This window comes from Pelecanus crispus, chromosome 12 (assembly GCF_030463565.1).
Source record: "Pelecanus crispus isolate bPelCri1 chromosome 12, bPelCri1.pri, whole genome shotgun sequence".
NCBI classification, from domain to species: domain Eukaryota; kingdom Metazoa; phylum Chordata; class Aves; order Pelecaniformes; family Pelecanidae; genus Pelecanus; species Pelecanus crispus.
The window spans coordinates 16,641,171-16,661,421 of NC_134654.1; positions in this window are offsets into that span (position 1 = coordinate 16,641,171).

Below are 20,251 nucleotides of genomic sequence, written 5' to 3' on the forward strand. Positions count from 1 at the left end.
CAAATGGCAAATGTTTTTGGCAGCACAGGTGCCACACCTTAAGCCCCGCTTGAATCACCTGTGCCTGAGGGACTGATAGGATAACCCCTCTGACCATGGGTGGGATATACAAGGCACAGATTTCTATTTCCAATGCTCAAGGTCCATTGTAGTTGTGCAGTCCTACAAGTGAGCAGCCCATAAGGGACATTTCACCAGGTAGGGACAGACTGGGGTGTGTTTAAGCTGCATTGTATTCCCTGGCTTGGAGGATGTGGGCTGAGAGTACGTGATGGTCCCCCTCAGCCTGAGTGTGGGGCACTGGGAGGTCCCCACAGGTGTCTGACACAGTCCCCAGGCTGGTACCAGACCTCCTACAGAGGTGTTTGTACTGGCCACACAGTGCTTTTACTGGTGGAGTTAACTTTAGTGCAGATGGCCTATATGGAGGGTTTATTCTGCTGATGTGTAACACAGCCCAGAAAAGAGATTTGCAATAGGGCTTCCCAGACTTCCTGCTGTGGGTGGGAAAATGCCAGCTCTGTATCAATTTCTGTCTCCCCTTTTTCCTTTCTGCCACTGCCCCGTGTGAGAACTGCCCAATAGACCAGCCCAGGTGGTGATCTCTTGACAGGTCAGCATCTCTTGGCAAATTTTATGGATCATGGTAAATCCACAGTTCAACACAGTGTGCATTGAATGGGGTTTAAAGACCCTGTTCACCAGGGAGCAGCAAGGCAGGCTGCTCCATAGGGGAAGGAGAGGCAGGAGCTGAACAAACCTGACAGGAGCAGGCGCTTCACCAACACATGCGTCTGTCCTACAGTACTGAGAAAAAGTGACCAAAGCAGGTCCAGTGATGGTAGCCAGGTTCAGGCAAGAGTCCAGATTGCCAGAAAAGACCATAGGGATGAGCAGGATATGAGGACAAGTTGGGAAGTTGAGTCAGCAAATCAGGATCAGGTTTGGAAAGAGTATCCAGGATCAGTCACACTTCAGTGCTCACCAGGCAAGTCCACAGTGACAAGGAAAGTCCAAGGTCAAACTGGGACCAACCAAGTTAGGGTCATGAGAGCCTCAGCTTAATAGCAGCTCCCGCAAGGAGAGAGAGACCTTGCTAAGCTGTTGGAGCCAGTCTGGTCTAGCTTTTTCTCAAAGGGGTCCGAGCTTCTTGGACAGCTACCAGCGAGGCCCTGACACCATCTGGGCTTCCCCCGCTCCTCCATCTTCCAGTGTCTTAGACACCCTACACCCAAATCAGGGCTTATGCAAGCCATGCCCAAGTGCCAACAAGAGCTGGACATGCCCTGTTCTTACAGCATGGTATTTTCTACTGCTTACTTGGCTGCTTTTTCATCCAGGCACTATTGAAAGAATAAACAGTAACCAGCTCTTGGAACTACTTAGGATTCAGAGTCTCATGATCACAGTGCTGCCAGTTTTGTCAGTCTTTTAGTGATCTTGCATTTGTTTAAGTCTGGAGTGCAGACCACAGCCAGAGAGGATGGGAAAACATCCATGTGGGTAGTCTGTAAAGATGACGTTCCTTCAAACTCTTGCAAAACACCACTGCCAAGCTCACACTGCTCTTGTGTTGACTTCAGAGAGAAGACAAGTCCCCATCAAGTCCCTGTTTTTAAAGCAGCTTCTGTTTTCCTGGGGAAAGTTCTGTAATTAGGTGGCCACAGATGCAATGAGATGACTTTAGCTACTGCAGTTGCTCTGAAGTGAAACCCAGCTGGTAAAGATCACCTTAAAGATCTCTTATTTTCTGCATGCTGTCAGACAAATGACGTGTTCTGTGGTGCCTGTCCTTTGTCCCTTGCTGTCCTGCGTTCATGCCATTACTCAGTGCCCAGTATCCCTATGCAGCAAACTGAAGACTAAAAAGTGATGTGTTTGCAAAAAAACTCACCTGGGGAGAAAATGAAGTGATATCTTAATGTAAAACACATGACACAGCTACTGATTGTGGCTTATGGATACATGCATTAAGCAAAGTGGAGCACCAGTCTTAATTCAAAAGGAAGTCATTTTATCATCTTTCTAAAGGTTATAATTTAAAAGTTTACAGCAGCTTCCCACAGCTTACTTGTAATTTATAATTGCCTCTGAACAAACACTTCTCCTGTTAAAAATGCCAGCATAGGAAAATGCACAGAGATCTTTTTCACTTCGCATAGGCTCTAATAAGGTATGCATCTGCTTTGTGGTAATTAGATAAATCTCTTTTGCCTAATCTTATTTTGAAGCAAGTCCCCAGTGAAAAGCCAAAGCATTCTCAGAGACCATGACACCTCTGCTTGTTTACAGCTGCTACATTAAAAAAAAAATATATATATTGAATGTACATGAGCAGTAAGGGTTGGAGACGTGCTCATGGTTCAGATCTTGAGTAATCATCTGTTTTCCTTGAATTGCAGGCAGTGGGAGGAACTGTACGTGCTCATGGATAGTACTGGGCAGTGACAGCAGGGACTTTGCATTGCCATTATTGGGAGTGAGCAGATTTTACTACCCAAGTGCTTATCTGGACCTCTTCTCACCTGGCCACAGCTCAGGCTCAGCCTTGCAGACAGGGTCTGCCACACAGAGCAGCAGCTGGACCAGGAACTTCAGGACTATCACTGCTGGACATAGCAGCATCACCCCTCAGGAGGCTTTCCAGAATTGCTCTGCTATCACAGAGCGATGCTGCTGAAACAGAGGAATTCAGGGTGCCTGGGTTGTGCAAGGTGCTCTGGGCTGTTTTTAATTCTGGGTGATGGTACTGGGGCTTTCTGGAGCTCTACCAGTGGTTGCCAAAGGTCAGGCACTCCTTAGCCCCTGATGCTTCATCTAGGCAAAGCCCTGCAAGTCCTCATGCAGGCTTGTTAGAGCTTTCCAAAGCAGCTAGAGTAACTGAGGAAAACAGTTCAATAGAGTGGATTGACAATATTTAGCTGGAACTTCTTGTGGCTGGTGCATAAAAAGTTGCGTTCCAACAGTTTGGTTTCCTTCAGTGCAAACTTCTCATTTGTAGCTAAGTTGTTACACATGGGGAGAGGGATTGACCCTTTGCCCTTTGTTCTGGGGTGGAACAACGAAAAGACATTTCAGTGTGCTACATGGAAAGGAAATTAGAAGCAAAAAAATGAGGGGTAAGCTTGTAACAGTGGCATTCAGCTAGAGATTCAGGGCATGGTGCTGTATCAGTCATAAGGCAATCACACCTTTACCATGGGATTTTAGGACCAACTAGAGTCTGGATATAAGACTCTAGCTCAGTGCTATGTAAGACTCAGTGCTCCTGTTTTGGGGGTTTTTGGTTTGTTTGTTTTTTGGGGTTTTTGTTTGTTTGTTTGTTTTGCACAGCTAGCTGGTCCCACCACTGGCAGGAACTTCAAGAATAACACAACTGGTCAGTGTATTTCTCACTGGCACAGATTCAAGCTAGTAGCCTTAACTTGCACTGTAACTACCTGTCTTTGCTTTGATCAGCTCACTGATAGGTCAGTCAAACCAAAACAGCATTTTGTGCTACAGAATGGCATTGCATTATAAAGTTAAGTAGGGCAAAGTGTGCTGCTCTCTATTTGATGGCAACCTTGCCCACTGCATGGAAATTTCAGCTTCTGAGCTAGAATGTGATCAAGAGTCCAGCTGCAGACCTGATGCTGTGAGTAAAATCTCTGAGGTCAAGTTACTGCTAATGGAGCAGTAATGGTTCTGATTTCCCAGCAGCTAAGGCTGCCTTTCTCCAAGAGGGGGGGTTAGGAGAGCGTGCCTGGACCCTCACCCCATGCTTTCTAAGCAACAGGGAGATGATGTTATCCTGCTGTCTCTGACTTAGAGAGTTGGCACCTGTCTGTGCAGCTTGCAGAGCACACAATTGTGCTTCCAAGTGGGTTTTCGAAAAGGACATCAGTTCAGAGCAACCACGCGGCACCAAGGACTGTGGATCTCTTCCTGCCTGGGACTGTTCACCATGAACACCTAGATGATTAAGGAATCTGAGCCATGCTGCCCCCTCCTGTGAGATCCTCAATGCAGAAAAACTCTCCCTCTTCATTCCCACTCCTGCTGCTCTAGCATTTGTTGGAGGGTGAGTTTGTCCACATAATCATCTTCCATCATGCAACACTGCCCCCTTGACAGGAGCTTGCTCATAAATTGTTGCTGGGACCCTGAGGTTTAGTGGAGGATGCTGCATTTCCCCAGTGTTTGCAAAGGCTATGATTTTGTAGAAACACGTACAGTAAGGAAGGCATTGTCTAGTGGATTAGGGCCTTGATATTTCTAATCATACCCTGCCTCAGCCTCTTTGAGTGCTGAGAACCCTATTCACTGGCATTCTGTGGTTTCTCTGGGTGCTATTTCAGATGCAGAATAATTAGCAACATGCAGGAAAAGCAAGAAAGCCATGAATGGTATTTAGTGACAATTATTCCACCGAACCATTTCTTACTATTATAAATGGAGCTTATTAGCACTAAATTGTTTCCATGGGAAGCAGCATCAGCAATAAAAAGAATGGCTGCAGGCTGGCTTGGCGGTGCGGGAGTCAGCACAATAGAGCCTGCCTATCTCCTCCTTGCTGCAGGAGCATTTGGAGGGAGAAGCCCACATGCCTGCCATGGCTTGGGGAGCTTCAGCTTCACACTGTCAGGTGGCTTGGGCCCCTGCTCCAGTCCTGCATCACAGCATGGCGATGTAGCTACCTGTGGTGGACAGGTCTCGCACCACTGGATTGAGCTGTTTTTTAGTGGGGCTGGAGATGGTGAATGAAAAGTGGGGACAGGAGTGGCTGCAAGGAGCTCCCACATTTCATTTCACCCCTTTGCTTGAAGGGATTTCTCATGGTGGAGGTCCTGCTGTCCGTCCTTGATATACAGATGGTAGCTCTGGATATGATGCTGCTCCTGACACCTCTAGACACCATCACAAAACATGGAGAAGCAGTGGGTGGTGGAAGGAAGGACGGGAGCCACAACTCCTCCAGTGCACATTACAGCAAAAGGTGGAAGGTTTTGTCCTTGGAAAGAGGTAAGCAGCACCACAGGACAGGTTTTCTCTAGATGCGGCACAAAGACTGCAGAGCCCTTTCTCAAAAGTGATCTGCTCTCCTCCACCTCAGCTGCTCCCTCCCAAAAGTTCCCACGGCTTCTCAGTCGAGTGGGGGAGGATGAGGGCACAGGAGGGGGGCAAACCTGATGTCCCCCAGGGGCATCTGGCTGAGATGTTGTGATAGACCATCTTCAGCAGGATAGCAAGGTGTTTGTCTCAAGGGAACTCTGCTGGGAGAAAAGTTAATTTTGCAGAATTTTCCACTGGGAGAAATTTAAATTAAATGCTGCCAAACCAGGCTGATGTCAATGTGTGTCTGATGTGTCATGGTATTTCCTGGAAGCTATAGCTACACAAGGGGAAACATGGGGCTGTGAAGGACTTGGAGCCCCAGCCACCAGCCCGACACAGTGGCTCTGCAGAGGGACCCAGGCCTGGGCTGCAGAATGCAGCTCCAGCAGGGAATGCACAGGGTAATATGAGTTTTAGTTGGCAGTACAGCTGTAAATGGAGTGGTTTTGGTGTGCTGACTGTTGAAGAAGACCTTCTATCCCTATGCCCAAATTTCAGGTCATTTGAACCTGAAATCTCCAGAAATGGTGGGGTTTTTTTTAATTTTTAGCTTGGGCTTTTAACATATCTTTAAAGAATTAATTTAGGAAAATTTCAAGAGGAAAAGCATTTGTCTTAAGCAAAATATTTAACATATTTTAAGCTTTTAATTTTTCCTCTTATTTTGCCAGGGGTTTTTTGTTGTTGTTGTTGATGCAGTTGTTCAAAAAACCTGACCTGTATTTCTGACTGCTTCAAGTGACCTCAAAGTGTAATTTTTAGAGAACAAAAGCTTCCCTGAACAATTGTCCATTTTTATCTGAAAGCTTCCTTTTATCTGAGGAGACACAGGCAGAGCTAAGACTCAGAGCAGACTGGGTCACCACTGGACATTCCTGTGACAGGATGAAACCTGCATGAGATGGGGGGTCTCCTCCCTGCAGATCCCCTTCCCCGAGCCCATCCTGAGTGACATGGAGATGAGCACACTCACAAGCAGTCCTGACACCCAGCTAGACATCCCAGCCAGAGGTCCAGCTTCCTAAAGCAGAAAATCTGTGCCAGACACAGCATTTTCACAGTTTGTACAGGTCTGTGTCAGTCACTTTATTAATTAGCCAAATTATCAAGCTCGTCAAATCATTTGCCTATCAACACCTAATTCACAGGTAACCCCAAATGTCAAGTAGAGCATTTGTCTGCTTAGACTTGTGATACTCAGAGCTGGACGACTAAATCCTTTCTATACCCTCTTCTAAGTACTCATTTGTTTCACGGATTTGCCCTCAAATCCTGCAGAAGAAGATGGTCTCCACACACTGATGGGTGTCCATGGGCAAGGTGCCTGGCTTGGCCCCACTGGGGCTCCTCCTTCCCAAGTAGGCTGCACTGGAGGAGATGACCCCCTGCTCCTGTTACCCATGCATGCTCCCTTCCCTTGTTAGGAGGTGTCTAAGCTGGTTGCATAATTCCCCACTAAGTAGGGCTCTGATGTCTGGGAGGTAATTAAGACTCAGGCATGCACAGATCCATCATCCCTAGTCAGCAGGAGAGAAGCAAACAGGGCTTCTTCAGCCAGAGGCTTCTTCCTTAGGCGGGGAGGGGGCTCGCTCCTCCCTGGCTTTAAACTCTCTGTAAGCACAAGGCAGCTGGAAATCCAGGAGTTTCTAAGAGATGCAGTCGAGATTTAAAGATGCAGGCCACAGATACAAGGGCATAACTGTTACTTAAGTAAACACATGACGTGTTCACTGTAGTGAAGTGTGACAGCCCCATAGATTTGTGAAAGCGCTGCACACTTCCCTCCCACTTTACAGATGATCTAGTGGATGCTTTTGTTCATCTGCTGATCAAAATTTGTGGGAGATTCCCTTTCCCTCCCCATAAAATACCTCCAAACATCTATAAAATGTAAACCAACAAACCTGCAAGACAGCTTGAACAGAGAGCACATCCACAGACAGTAAAATAAGTGCTGATGGCTTTGATGCAGGGACCTCAGGCTCTTTTAGAGGAGGAACATTCATTTCCCTTCATTGTAAATTTGATTTCCCTGCTTTTTATCTTGAGGACATGATAATAGTACCAAACACTGCAGAGAGCTTTAAAGGCAGGCAGCACACGCTACTGGATGAATCACTGGATTCAACTTCTGAAGGTCTGGGATCCTCTCCAGGGTCTGCCCTGTTCTGCAAGGGATTTTTCTTGTCAGACTCTTAGTTCTACTACCTCCTGAGATGCATAGCAGCAAAATGGTCATGACTGCTTTGCTCTGATACATTCAGCAATTAGAAGTATTCATGACAATTTTTAGGCATTTCTCTGGCAGATCAGGAAGTGTAAGCAAGGCTCCTGTGCTTGATGGCCACTGCCTGACTCTGTTAGCCAGGATTAGCTGTTCATGTCTAAGCAGCATCCTGGAGGAAGCTCCCATTGCTTCATCAATTGTACATTAACAGACATTTGCTATTGGTTCAAGCTTTGCAGACGGCGAAGAAGCATCTTCTGGAAGGGGGAGAGGGAGCCAGGCCAATTAATAGTGCATCTATTACTGGAAGAAGAGAGGATTGCTGCGTCTTCGCTGTGCAGGAAGGGCTCAGCAGGTGGCGAAGGCTCCCCCAACAATGGAAGCTGGCAGCCACTGCATGGAGCACAGACCATTGTGAGCAGCAAGGAAATTAATTAGAGCTAAAGATCAGCAGCCAAAGAGACTCAAGGAGTAAATGTCACTTCCAAAGTAGGGCAGGGAGGTAACTTTGGACAAATTAACAGCAGCTTCACTGCAGGAAAAGGACATGATTGCCAGCTGCAGCCTCCTGCGTGCATTCTAGGCAGAGGCCACCAAAGGTTAACATGGACTGAAATGAATGTGAATCGCTCGCTCTTTTGCAGGAAACACATAATTCAAAAGTAAGTTTACTGTTGGCAAAGCACAGCAGAAAGCACTATGCATCTGTCACACATGCTGCCTCCTTGTGGCTGTGCAGAGCTACTGTAAATAATGGTCATAAATACTGTAACCAAGTTAATGTTTACCTCACTCTCATGCTATTTGTTATTATGTACAAAGAAAGTGGTATTAAAAGAGTCAAAGATGTCTGTAAAAGTCACCTCTCACAAACAAGCAAAACACAGAGCTACGTCAGGTGACATGCTGACGTGGGTGTGCAGCCTGGCAAGCTTCTCCATGGTATTTCAGATCACTGCCATACCCACTTTTTTCCCCAAGACCCTGCCTCATTTGGCATGTGGGGGGCTTTCCCATGAGAAATCTGTGCAGGGGACTGCTTCCTAACTGGCACTGGCAAGGGCAGCACAGCAAACAGTCCATCTGCAAAAAACACCCACTGTGATGACTGTGAGGTTTCCCCCAGGCAGATGGGAGGAGGCACATTTCTTCCCAGACTCCCTTGCAGATGCCTGAACTGGGGTAACCTACAATCTGGGGCAAAGCTGCGGAAAAACTGCATCCCCCCAGAGTGGGAGCACTCTGCCAGCTGGGAGCAAGCACACAACTTCCTCTTCCTCCCTTCTGCCATCTGTGAGCAGAGGGGACACTGTCAGGGACAGCAGAACGAGCTGCTCCTCAGGGGAAGGGATGCTGAGGGTGATAGTTGGACAGGCAGGACCTGGAGGTCCTGTACCAACATGCTGGAGTTCTTGGCATCTCAGCTCACTGCTCTCTCCCTCTTCTCCCACAGCAGCCTTTCAAGAGACACCTGAAACCCCAGGCAAACAACTGTGCTCAGACCAGCCCTATGGGTACCGCTGCTTCCAGAAAGGATGAAGAGGATTTCTCTAGGGTCCCAGAGAGATCCCAAGGGCCAGAAGCTGTTGAAAGTAGAGTGCAATGCATGTCTTTGGCCATGAACAGCAAGGAAGCACGATCCAAACATCGAGGGATATCTTAATGTGGAACTGAAAGATTCATGTTTTTAAGGTTCCAAGTTTTGTATTTTTGAGGGCATGTTGCCATTTCGTTCCTGACAGGTAATGAAATTGTGTGTGCATGTGTATGCCGAGCACCCCAGCGACTTGATTTCGTTATGCAGAACATGCCCTGTACTAGCTAGGGAATCATTAATGCACATGGTCTTGCTGCGGGATGGAAGGATGGCTTCCCATCCCTAACAAGCACAAGTGATGACTGCTCCTGACTCTTGCTTGGTTAAATGAGGAAAAAAATAAAACACAGACTCTGTTGAGCTGGGAGAGGACAGCAAGAAGATGAGTGCTTAGTGCCACCTTTGTAGTGAAGCGTGAATAGCAAAATGTGCTAGAATAAGTGGGCTAGTGCAAGCCTTCGTGTAGCTATTTCTACAGACTGGTATGGAGGTGCTAATGCAAGGACACCAGTGGCCAGTTCCCAGAGGGGAAGAAAAATCAGTTGCAAATATCTCCTTAAGACCAGGAATGTCTAGTCCAGTGTCTCTGTGAATGGCCGGAAGGCATTGCTCATGACACTCGCAGATAGAGGGGAGTGGGACATCAGTACCAAATACACACAAACCTGTCCCACACAATGGGCCTTGTGTTTTTACAGATATGCCAAACAGCATTCCCACTTTGGCAAGAGCTGAAAATCCTCTCTCCTTCCAGCACTGAGCACCAGCTGAGACTGTAGGAGAGCTCATCTTGCTCTGGCTCTGTCACTTTTGCTGGGCTGTGTCATGACTGCCCCTTCCTCCTACTCTTTCCAACTCTATCCTGAGCTGAAGAGCAGGAGAAGCCCCATGGGAGAGTGCTTTAGGGGACAGGGATGGATGCTATAGCAAGCACTGGAGCCAGGGACTCAACCAGGCTTAGGTACAGCCTTCCCTAGGGACACCAACACCAAAACACCACCAGCAAAACCATCATTCTCAAAGCACACAGCAAATTGGTCAGCACAGGCTGTCCCCCAGGCTGTCTGGGTAAGTGCAATTATTCCCCAGGCTGACCCTCTCCTTGGGGGCTGGCCCCATGGTGGAGGAAGCCCTTTCTGCCATACAAAGCTCCCCTCCTTTTCACCAGCTCCAAGGACCCACATCCTCTAATGCTTTGCCTTGCCTTCCCTTGGCAGTGAGCTGGGAAGAAAGGGCAGAGCTGCTGGAGGGGACGGGACAGAGCCTGCAGACTTGGGCTGAGCCCAACTACAGCTGTGCAGGGTGCTCACACTGACCCTGGCATGTAGAGGGGCTGGTCAGTGGGGCTTGTGCTCTTCCCCTCCCAGAGCTGCAGAAGTTAAGACCCTTCCATAGGGTGGCAGTTGATACCCATTGGTCAACAGTGTAGAGACCCAGTTATGCTGGAAGAGTCTTAGAGCCTTGGAAAAATGAGCAAGTTCAAGGCAGAGAGAGCAGAGGGTGAAGGACACTGAACTATTCTGTTTCTGTCTGTAGAGTGTTAGAGCCATAATTTTCTTTAAACTTCCTGGAGCCCAGGAACTGAGTGCTTCTGTGGCTGCTTCAGGACTGCAGGATCCTAAAGGCAGGCAAAGAGCTGGCTGGGGCTGATAGAGGTGCATGCTATGGCCCTGCAGAAAGGAGAATCTGATGAAGTGTGTTTGGTTCCCAGCTTTTCTTTGCTTCTCCTGAAGTCTGGTCCTCTTGGGATACATCATCTGACACTGCCTCCTACATGGGAATGACTGGTAATCCCTTTCCCAGGTTGCTTTCAAACTGAGTGCAGAAGGCCAAAGAACACCTAGCAGGTCCTAGCCCTGCATGAGACCTCCAGTATGGGGTGGAATTGAGTCTCCCCCAGGAGACACCTTGCTCCCAATCCTGCCCTTTCCAAGAAGAGAGGAGAACCAAGTACAATGTGGTATGTGGTGCTTGCCAACGTAAGAGCAGATACAGAGTCTGTCCCTTGCTAGGAAGTGCATGGGCTAGGTAGAGCAGGAGCTACACTTGGGACCTTACTCAGCCAAACCAGTAACAGGGAGCAGGTACTGGGCCACTGTCAGGGCAGTGGGAGCAAGAGCAGAGTTACTGCCCAGGGCTGCATAACTATCCAGTGTGATGGTATCATCTCACCTTTACCCCAGGGCTTTGTATGGGGCATGAACCCCAGCCCTGGGCTGTAGGGACTTCAGCCCTGGCCCCATCGGGACAAACTGCCCAGAGCATGGGGAAGCGTGCCCATGGTTGCATGAAGGGCTTCTGGCAGAGCAGAAGTGGGAACCCAGGAGTCCTGTCCTGACCTCACCCAAGCAAGCTACCTGCTGGCGCTTGGGGCTGCAGGCTGAACTCTGCCTGCCCCCTTGGCTTGGCAAGGAGCCTGCTGTGCTGCAGCAGGTTGTAGAAGAGGCCTCAGCATTGGCTCCAAATGTCTGTTAATGAAGTTTTTATGATGCACTTTGATAGTGCTGGGTCACGATGTTATGACCTGGTTCACCTCTACTGATTCAGCCATCTAAATGGACCTGAGAGTCCCTGTCAGAGACTGCCCATGGCTTTGGCTGATTGTTTCAGTGAGCAAAATGTTCAGGCAATGAAAGACATTTCAGGATGTTTCTATTTTCTGTCACTCAGGGCCGAGACTCTGGTGCCAAAAGACAGACCTCCCTCCACCCCTGCTGCTGCTGCTGTTTACTGGGGACCAGGAGCTTCAGCTGAAGGCTTTGCCTTGTTTTGAGGTTCTGTAGTATTTTCTTCCATGCTGTGCCTGGTGACAGCTGTCATCATCTGTGTTGTTCTGCACAGGGGCTGGCTAATGGAGATCATTAATTGCCAGTTTGAAAGTGCTTGCAGGTCATAAGGGAGAGAGAGAGAGAGACCAGCTCTCCCAGGGCCACCTGTGCAAAATGCTTGCCTAGCTTGGCCTGGAGGTCTCTGGTGACAGGCACATAGCTACCACACCTTTCTCACACAGCCTGGCCTTACCAAGATAGTGTCTTCACCTTCAGCCTGAAATTCCCTCTCTGCTTATCCTCTTCCCAGACATGCCAGAGACCATCTGTCTCCCTGTGCAGGAGCCTTTTATCCCCTTGAAGGCAGTTAGTGCAGTTTAATCCACAATTACCTTAGGTTCTGGCTTGTTCAAAATTCCCTCGCAAGATCATCCTCATGGACCTCTACCTACCTCTTTTGCCTTGAGGGGGTCAGTAGCTCCTCTGGGGCTGTTAGCAGTGATCCTGGTCTCCAGCACTCCCTGGCATGGGTAATGCTCTGGACAGGGAGAGTTCCCCAGGGAAAAGAGCTCTGCTTCTGGTACACGGGGAGCACAGAAGGCAGGAGCAGCTGAAGTGACAGCAGTGGGAAGAGTGGATGGTGCATTTGTAAAGCAAGCAGTGAGCATCCTCTGGGCAGGGCTCTCACAGAGCCAGCACACAGAGGGAGAGTGGAGACAGCTGGGGATGGGGGTTGCTTCAAATGTCTGCCCAAACAGATAAGCCTTATTAAGCAAATGGCAGCCAGCAAGGCTGTAGGTTTTCTTGTCTTAAAAGAGCAAATGGTTGCTGAACAAATGAGCACTTAGTGACCAAAGGTAAGAGATGGGTCTGTCCCATTGCCCAAACAGGGAGTCTGAGGATCAGAGCAGGGCATATACCTACCCCTGTCTCCCAGGGGCATTGGTGAATTCAGGACAGAGCTGGTGTCAAGAGTTGCAGAGTCCTGATTTAGTTAACACATAGCAAATCCCCTAGCAGCCAAAAACGCACCCAGGATACCTCGCTCACAGCACAGTGCTCTTATCCATGGCCCTTATCTCATCATGTGGGACAACCTGTGTATTTCTACTGAGAAGTGGCAAAAATCTCAGTGACAGGACAGCACCCTGCATAGGAAATCCTCCTGGGTAATGCTCAGAGATTGGACTGAAGGAGCTTTGCAGCCCAGGGAACCTCTAACCTGATGAAGATGGAGGCCCACCTGCTGCTGAAATCCATCCTGACAAAGGAGAAGGCCCTCAGGCACTCAGCTTTTTACTCTGGAGGACTGGGGAGACTGCTGCTGCCTTTCCTGTCCTGTACCCCACACCGATAGTTAGGGCCAGCCTTAACCCCAGGTCCATGGCCACCAGTTACCCACAGAGGCATAATCTTCCAGAAGGCACTGTGATTTTAAGATATCTTCAAAGACAATATCCCACTCTGTCTGTAGTTTGTTCCGTGCCAAGTCTGTCTTGCTGCTGAGGCTCTGTGCCTGGCTTCCAGTTTGAATATGCCTCGCTTTAGCTTACAGGAATGGATTCAGGTTTTGGCCTTCATTTCAAGACAAAAGATCCCATTAACACTCAGTGTTTTCTCTCCATAAGGTAACTTTATCCTTCATCAAGACAGCTTTCAATCTGTTTTCTAAAAGGAAGACAGATTGAGCACTTTACATCACTCTAGCACTTTTTATCCATTAGTCACATCCTTTTACAGCTCTTTATCCACTCTTTCTGTGGTCTTTTCAGCTTCCCTCCTGAAATGCAAGTGCCAGATGTGGTTGAGAGCAGTAAGGTCCACACCACTGCTGCTCTAAAGGGAAGGGAAATGCCTTTTCTGCTCCTTTGCCTCCATTTCTATATGCAAACATCTCATTATTCCATGCCACAGTGCTGCCCTGGGAGCTAATGTGGGATTTCTGAAATAAAATGCTGCAAAAAGTGTAGTTATTGAAGTTGTTTAGATCCACAGCAGTGCTCCCTTGTTACTTTGCAGACAAGGGATGGGGGTCCCTCCCCACATTTCCAGGCTGTGGCTTTGTCAGCCAGTAAGTGAGATTCACTTGCTCATTGCTTTGCTACTTGTCTGTTATGCCATGCCGCTTGGGTTTCTAGGTCCTCAGTTATGTTTTTGAAAATTGAGGCACCAAGGAGGGAACAGTTTTATACTGGTAGTGCAGTGTCAATTAGGAAAACAAGCCTCAAAATACAAGGTGATTGCACTCCAGATGTCATTTCATTAACCTGGCCTTATGGCCCCTATGTTTGAAGCTGGGCTAGGAAACCATCTTAGGGCATTTACCATCTTGTTTTTAAAGGGTTTCAAGTGATAGGTGATTTCTTGCCTGCCTAAGCCAAGACTTTGGCTGCTTAATTAGCCTCATTAGACCTTGTTTCTAGACTGACTCTGTCAGGACATAGCTTCCAGTTTCCAGATCGTATCCTGCTTTTTAATGCTGTCACATGGTGAGATGCCTCTCCACACAACCCCTGCATTGGATCTTTGTCTCCTCTTAGGTGAAACAGCATGATGTAGATACCAGTGCATTCAGCAAGCAGAGTGCTGTGCATTGACTGCACAGTATGCCTCAAGGTTACATTGCTGTGTCTCCCCCAGAGTGCTTCACATCCCTCTGAACATGCTGTGTGGGAGGAACAACGTGATTATCATATCCAAAAAGTTGCCTTGCCCAACAAAATGGAAATGTGATTTACTGACATTCTCACTAAAGTGTGGCAGTGATCCAGAAGAACCAACACACCACAGCATAAATTCAATACTTTTTTTGCTAAAATGGGCAAATGCCCTATTAAGAAGAAGAGAGCCTTAAGTATTGAACCAGTTCCAGTGCCCACTAATTTAAGAGTATCTCTGCTGAATCAGATCTTCCCTGCACTCAGTCAGAGATTCTGTGGTCTGTTTCTAACAGATCACCTGTTTTGCCAAACACACACATATATGGACAACCCAGAAAGAAGCCATGTTCCATGCTAGGAGCTTTGTATTAAACACACACTTAACCAAAACCCAACACTAAGCCATTCACCAGATGTTCAGCAGCTGGAGAAAGAGGTGCTGAGGCCAAGCAGATTCTGCCAGGTGTTGCATATGGGCATCTCTTGGCCATCCACAATGGAACATGTGCCCCACAAATATTTTGGACTCTGGAGCCTTCTCACCTCATGTGTCTCGTTTCCAGAGGCTACTGTGGCTCCTCAGGCACCTCAGAGCAAGGTGTGAGGCGCCAGGTGGGCTGGCATGCCCGATCAGAGGTAATGGTCTCATGCTCTGAACATGGGTAAAATGTTCACATGGGTTAAATACTTATGTGATGGTGAGTTAGCATCAATAACATCATGCAATCATAGAATCATAGAAATGTTTAGGTTGGAAGGACGTTTAACATCATCCAGTCCAACCATTAACCTAACACTACCAAGTCCACCACTAAACCAGTTAAGGGTAGAGTAATAATTTCATGTTTCCTGGCTTGGTGGCTGGATTATTTTTTAATGAAAGTAAAAACTAGGAATCATTAAGGTTGGAAAGGACCTCTAAGATCATCAGTCCAACCATCAACCCAACACCACCATGCCCACTAAACCATGTCCCAAAGTGCCACGTCTACCCATCTTTTGAACACTTCCAGGGATGGTGACTTCACCACCTCTCTGGGCAGCCTGTTCCAATGCTTGACTACCCTTTCTGTGAAGAAATTTTTCCTAATATCCAATCTAAACCTCCCCTGACACAAATTGAGGCCACTTCCTCTTGTCCTATCGCTAACTACTTGGGAGTATAGGCCAATATCCACCTCACTGCAACCTCCTTTCAGGTAGCTGTAGAGGGCGATAAGGTCTCCCTTCAGCCTCCTCTTCTCTAGGCTAAACAATCCCAGTTCCCTCAGCCGCTCCTCATAAGACTGGTGTTCCAGACTGTCATGGTTTAGCCCCAGCCAGCAACTAAGCACTATGCAGCCACACACTCACTCCCCCTACCCCGGTGGGATGGGGGAGAGAATCAGAGGAGTAAGAGTGAGAAGAACTCCTGGGTTGAGATAAGAACAGTTGCATAATTGAAATAAAGTAAAATAGTAATGATAATAATAGCATAATAATAATAATAATAGTAATAATAATAATATACAAAGCACAAAGTGATGCACAATGCAATTGCTCACCACCCACCAACCGATACCCAGACAGTTCCTGAGCAGCGATTGCAGCCTCCTGGCCAACTCCACCCAGTTTATATACCGAGCATGAATTCTTATAGTATGGAATAGCCCTTTGGTCAGTTTGGATCAACTATTCTGTCTGGGCCCCTCCCAGTTTCTTGTGCACCTGGCAGACCATGGGAATCATAGAATTATAGAATGCTTTGGGTTGGAAGGGACCTTTAGAGGTCACCTAGCTCAACCCCCCTGCAGTGAGCAGGGAGAGCTTTAACTAGATCAGATTGCTCAGAGCCCCATCCAACCTGACCTTGAATGTTTCCAGGGATGGGGCCTCCACTACCTCTTTAGGCAACCTGTTCCAGTGCTTCACCACCCTCATTGTAAAAAATTTCTTCCCTATATCCAATCTAAATCTATTCTTCTTTAGTTTAAATCCATTATTCCTTGTCCTGTCACAACAGGCCTTGCTAAAAAGATTCTCCCCATCTTTTCTGTAGGCCCCCTTCAAGTACTGGAAGGTCACAATAACGTCTCCTCGCAGCCTTCTTTTCTCCAGGCTGAACAACCCCAACTCCCTCAGCCTGGCCTCATAGGAGAGGTGTTCCAGCCCTCAGATCATTTTTGTGGCCCTCTTCTAGACCCGCTCCAACAGTTCCATGTCCTTCTTGTGCTGAGGGCTCCAGAGCTGGACACAGTACTCCAGGTGAGGTCTCACCAGAGCAGACTAGAGAGGCAGAATCACCTCCCTCAGCCTGCTGGCTATGCTTCTTTTGATGCAGCCCAGGATGGGGTTGGCTTTCTGGGCTGCAAGCACACATTGCCGGTTCACGTCCAGCTTTTCATCTACCAGTACCCCCAAGTCCTTCTCCGCAGGGCTGCTCTCATTCCCTTCATCCCCCAGCCTGTACTGATACTGGGGGTTGCCCCATCCCAGGTGCAAGACCTTGCACTTGGCCTTGTTGAACCTCATGAGGTTCACACAGGCCCACCTCTCCAGCTTGTCCAGGTCCTTTTGGATGACATCTCATCCTCCTGGCATGTCAACTGCACCACTCAGCTTGGTGGTGTCTGCAAACTTGCTAAGGGTGCACTCGATCCCATTGTCTATGTCACTGATGAAGATATTAAACAGCACTGGTCCCAGTTCGGACCCCTGAGGGACTCCACTTGTCACCGGTCTCCATTTGGACATCGAGCCATTGACCACTACTCTCTGGATGCGACCATCCAGCCAATTCCATATCCACCGAACAGTCCACCCATCAAATCCATATTTCTCCAATTTAGAGAGACGGATGTTGTGGGGGACTGTGTTGAAGGCTTTACAGAAGTCCAGATAGATCATAGAATCATAGAGTCATAGAATGCTTTAGGTTGGAAGGGACCTTGAGAGATCATCAAGCCCAACCCCCCTGCAGTAAGCAGGGATTGAACCTGTGAACTTGGTGTTATTAGCACCATGCTCTTAACCAACTGAGCTAACCTGGCTGGTCGATGACATCCATTGCTTTTCCCTTGTCCACTGATGCACTTCATAGAAAGCCACTAGGTTGGTCAGGCAGGACTTGCCCTTGGTGAAGCTGTGCTGGCTGTCTCGAATCACCTCCCTGTCTTCCATGTGCTTTAGCATAGCTTCTAGGAGGATCTGTTCCATGATCTTCCCAGGCACAGAGGTGAGGCTGACAGGTCGATAGTTCCCAGGGTCCTCCTTTCTTCCCTTTTTAAAAATGGGCACAACATTCCCCTTTTTCCAGTCAGCAGGGACTTCACCTGACTGCCATGACTTTTCAAATATCATGGAGAGTGGCTTGGCAACTACATCAGCCAATTCCCTCAGGACTCTGGGATGCATCTCATCAGGTCCCAAAGACTTGTGTACATTGAGGTTCTTCAGGTGGTCTCGAACCTGATCTTCCCTTACAGTGGGAGGGGCTTTACCTTCCTGGTCCCCATCTTGCAGTCCATCGATTCGGGAGGGGTGAGGGGAGAGGTTGCCAGTGAAGACCGAGGCAAAGAAGTTGTTGAGTACCTCAGCCTTCTCCTCGTCTGTTGATACAAGTTCGCCTTTCTTGTTCATCAGTGGGGGTACGCTTTCTTTAACCTTCCTTTTCTGGTTGACATACCTGTAGAAGCCCTTCTTGTTATTCTTTACGTCCCTTGACAAATTCAGCTCCATCCTTGCCTTGGCCTTCCTGACCTCCTCCCTACACAACCGGGGCGTTTCCCTGTATTCCCCCCAGGACATCTGTCCCTGCTTCCACTGCCTATGCAGTTACCTCTTACTCTTTAGTTTGACCAGCATGTCTCAACTCAGCCATGCTGGTCTCTTCCCTTACTTGCCTGATTTTTTACACTTGGGGACTGATAGCTCTTGTGCTCTATGGAAGGTGTTCTTAAAGATCTGCCAACTCTGTTCTGTTCCCCTGTCCCTGAGGACCGTCTCCCAGGGGGTCCTTCTGACTAACTGCTTGAAGAGCTGGAAGTTTGCTTTCCTAAAATTTAGGGTCCTGACTGTACTCCTCACTTTTCCCATGTCCCTCAGGAGCATGAACTCCACCAACACGTGATCACTGCAGCCCAAGCTGCCTCCAGTCTTGACATCACCAATGAGCTCACTTGCATTGGTGACCATCAGATCCAGTATCGTGTCCCCTCAGGTAGGGGTGTCTATTACCTGGCTTAGGAAGTTGTCATCTATGCATTCCAGGAATCTCCTGGATTGCCTACAGCTCGCCGTGTTGCTTCTCCAGCAAATGTTGGGGTGGTTGAAGTCCCCCAGCAGGACAAGAATCTGCAAGCGCGAAGCCTCCCGGAGCTGGAGGAAGAAGGCTTTGTCAGTAGGCTCACCTTGATCAGGCGGCCTGTAGTAGACACCAGCCACAAGGTTCCCTTTGTTGCCTCTGTCTCTGACTCTTACCCATAAGCTTTCAACCTGCTTGTAGCTATTCTTCAGGGACAGCTCTTCACACTGTATTGATTTCTTTATGTAGAGGGCAACGCCTCCACCCCTCCTTCCGCACCTGTCCCTTCTGAAGAGCCTGTAGCCATCAATAGCCACATTCCAGTCGTGGGATTCGTCCCACCGGGTTTCGGTTATGGCAATCAGGTCATAGCTGTCTAGTAGCACAGCAGCTTCCAGCTCCTCCTGTTTATTCCCCATGCTGCATGCGTTCGTGTAGAGGCATTTCATCTGGGCTGTTGGCCGTGTCACCTTCTTAGTGGAACACCCCTTGTTTCCCTCAGGGTGTTTCACGAAGGTTTCCTTGTGAGCTCTAACTATCTCAGGAGCTCCCGGCTCATCTCTGCAAGACTTTGACTGTGCTACAGTGTCCTCGTCATGCCTCTGGCCAACAGGTTGAGGTCTCACAGTAGCACCCTGTCCCTCTAACCATTGCGTACCATCCCACAGCTTGTCACAGGCAAGCCTGATATGTTCCCCCTCCCCCTTCACATCTAGTTTAAAGCCCTGTCAATGAGCCCCACAAGCTCCTGAGCAAAGACCCTCTTTCCCCTTTGAGAAAGGTGTCTCCCATTTGTTGCTGGCAAGCCTGGTGCCACGTAGGCCGTCCCATTGTCGAAGAACCCAAAGTTGTGATGGTGGCACCAGCCACGGAGCCATGTGTTATGAGATTGGATCCGCCTATTCCTACCAATGTCAACTCCCACAACTGGAAGGAGGGAGGAAAAGATGACCAGTGCCCCAGATTCCCTCACTAAGTGTCCCAAAGCCCTGAAGTCTCTTTTAATCACCCTTGGGCTACACACTGCAACTTTGTCACCACCCACGTGGAAGAGCAGTAAGGGGTAGTAGTCCGAGGGCCGTACCAGGCTGGGAAGTGTCCTGGTGATATCTCTGACCCAGGCTCCTGGCAGGGAGCAGACTTCCCTATGAGGAGGGTAGCTGGGAAGCTGAAAAGTCCTTGACTAGCATAAGCAGTACTTAGCAACAACTAAAACATCCATCTGTTATCAACATTATTCTCATACTAAATCCAAAACACGGCACTATGCCAGCTACTAGGAAGAAAATTAACTCTATCCCAGCTGAAACCAGGACACAGACCCTTCACCAGCTTTGTTGCCCTTCTCTGGACATGCTCCGGCAACTCAATGTCTTTTTGTAATGAAGGGCCCAAAACTGGACACAGTATTCCAGGTGCAGCCTCACCAGTGCAGAGTACAGGGGGACGATCACTTCCCTGCTCCTGCTGGCCACACTATTCCTGATACAAGCCAGGATGCTGTTGGCCTTCTTGGCCACCTGGGCACGCTGCTGGCTCATGTTCACTTGGCTGTCAACCAGCACCTGCAGGTCTTTTTCGGCCAGGCAGCTTTCCAGCCACTCTTCCCCAAGCCTGTAG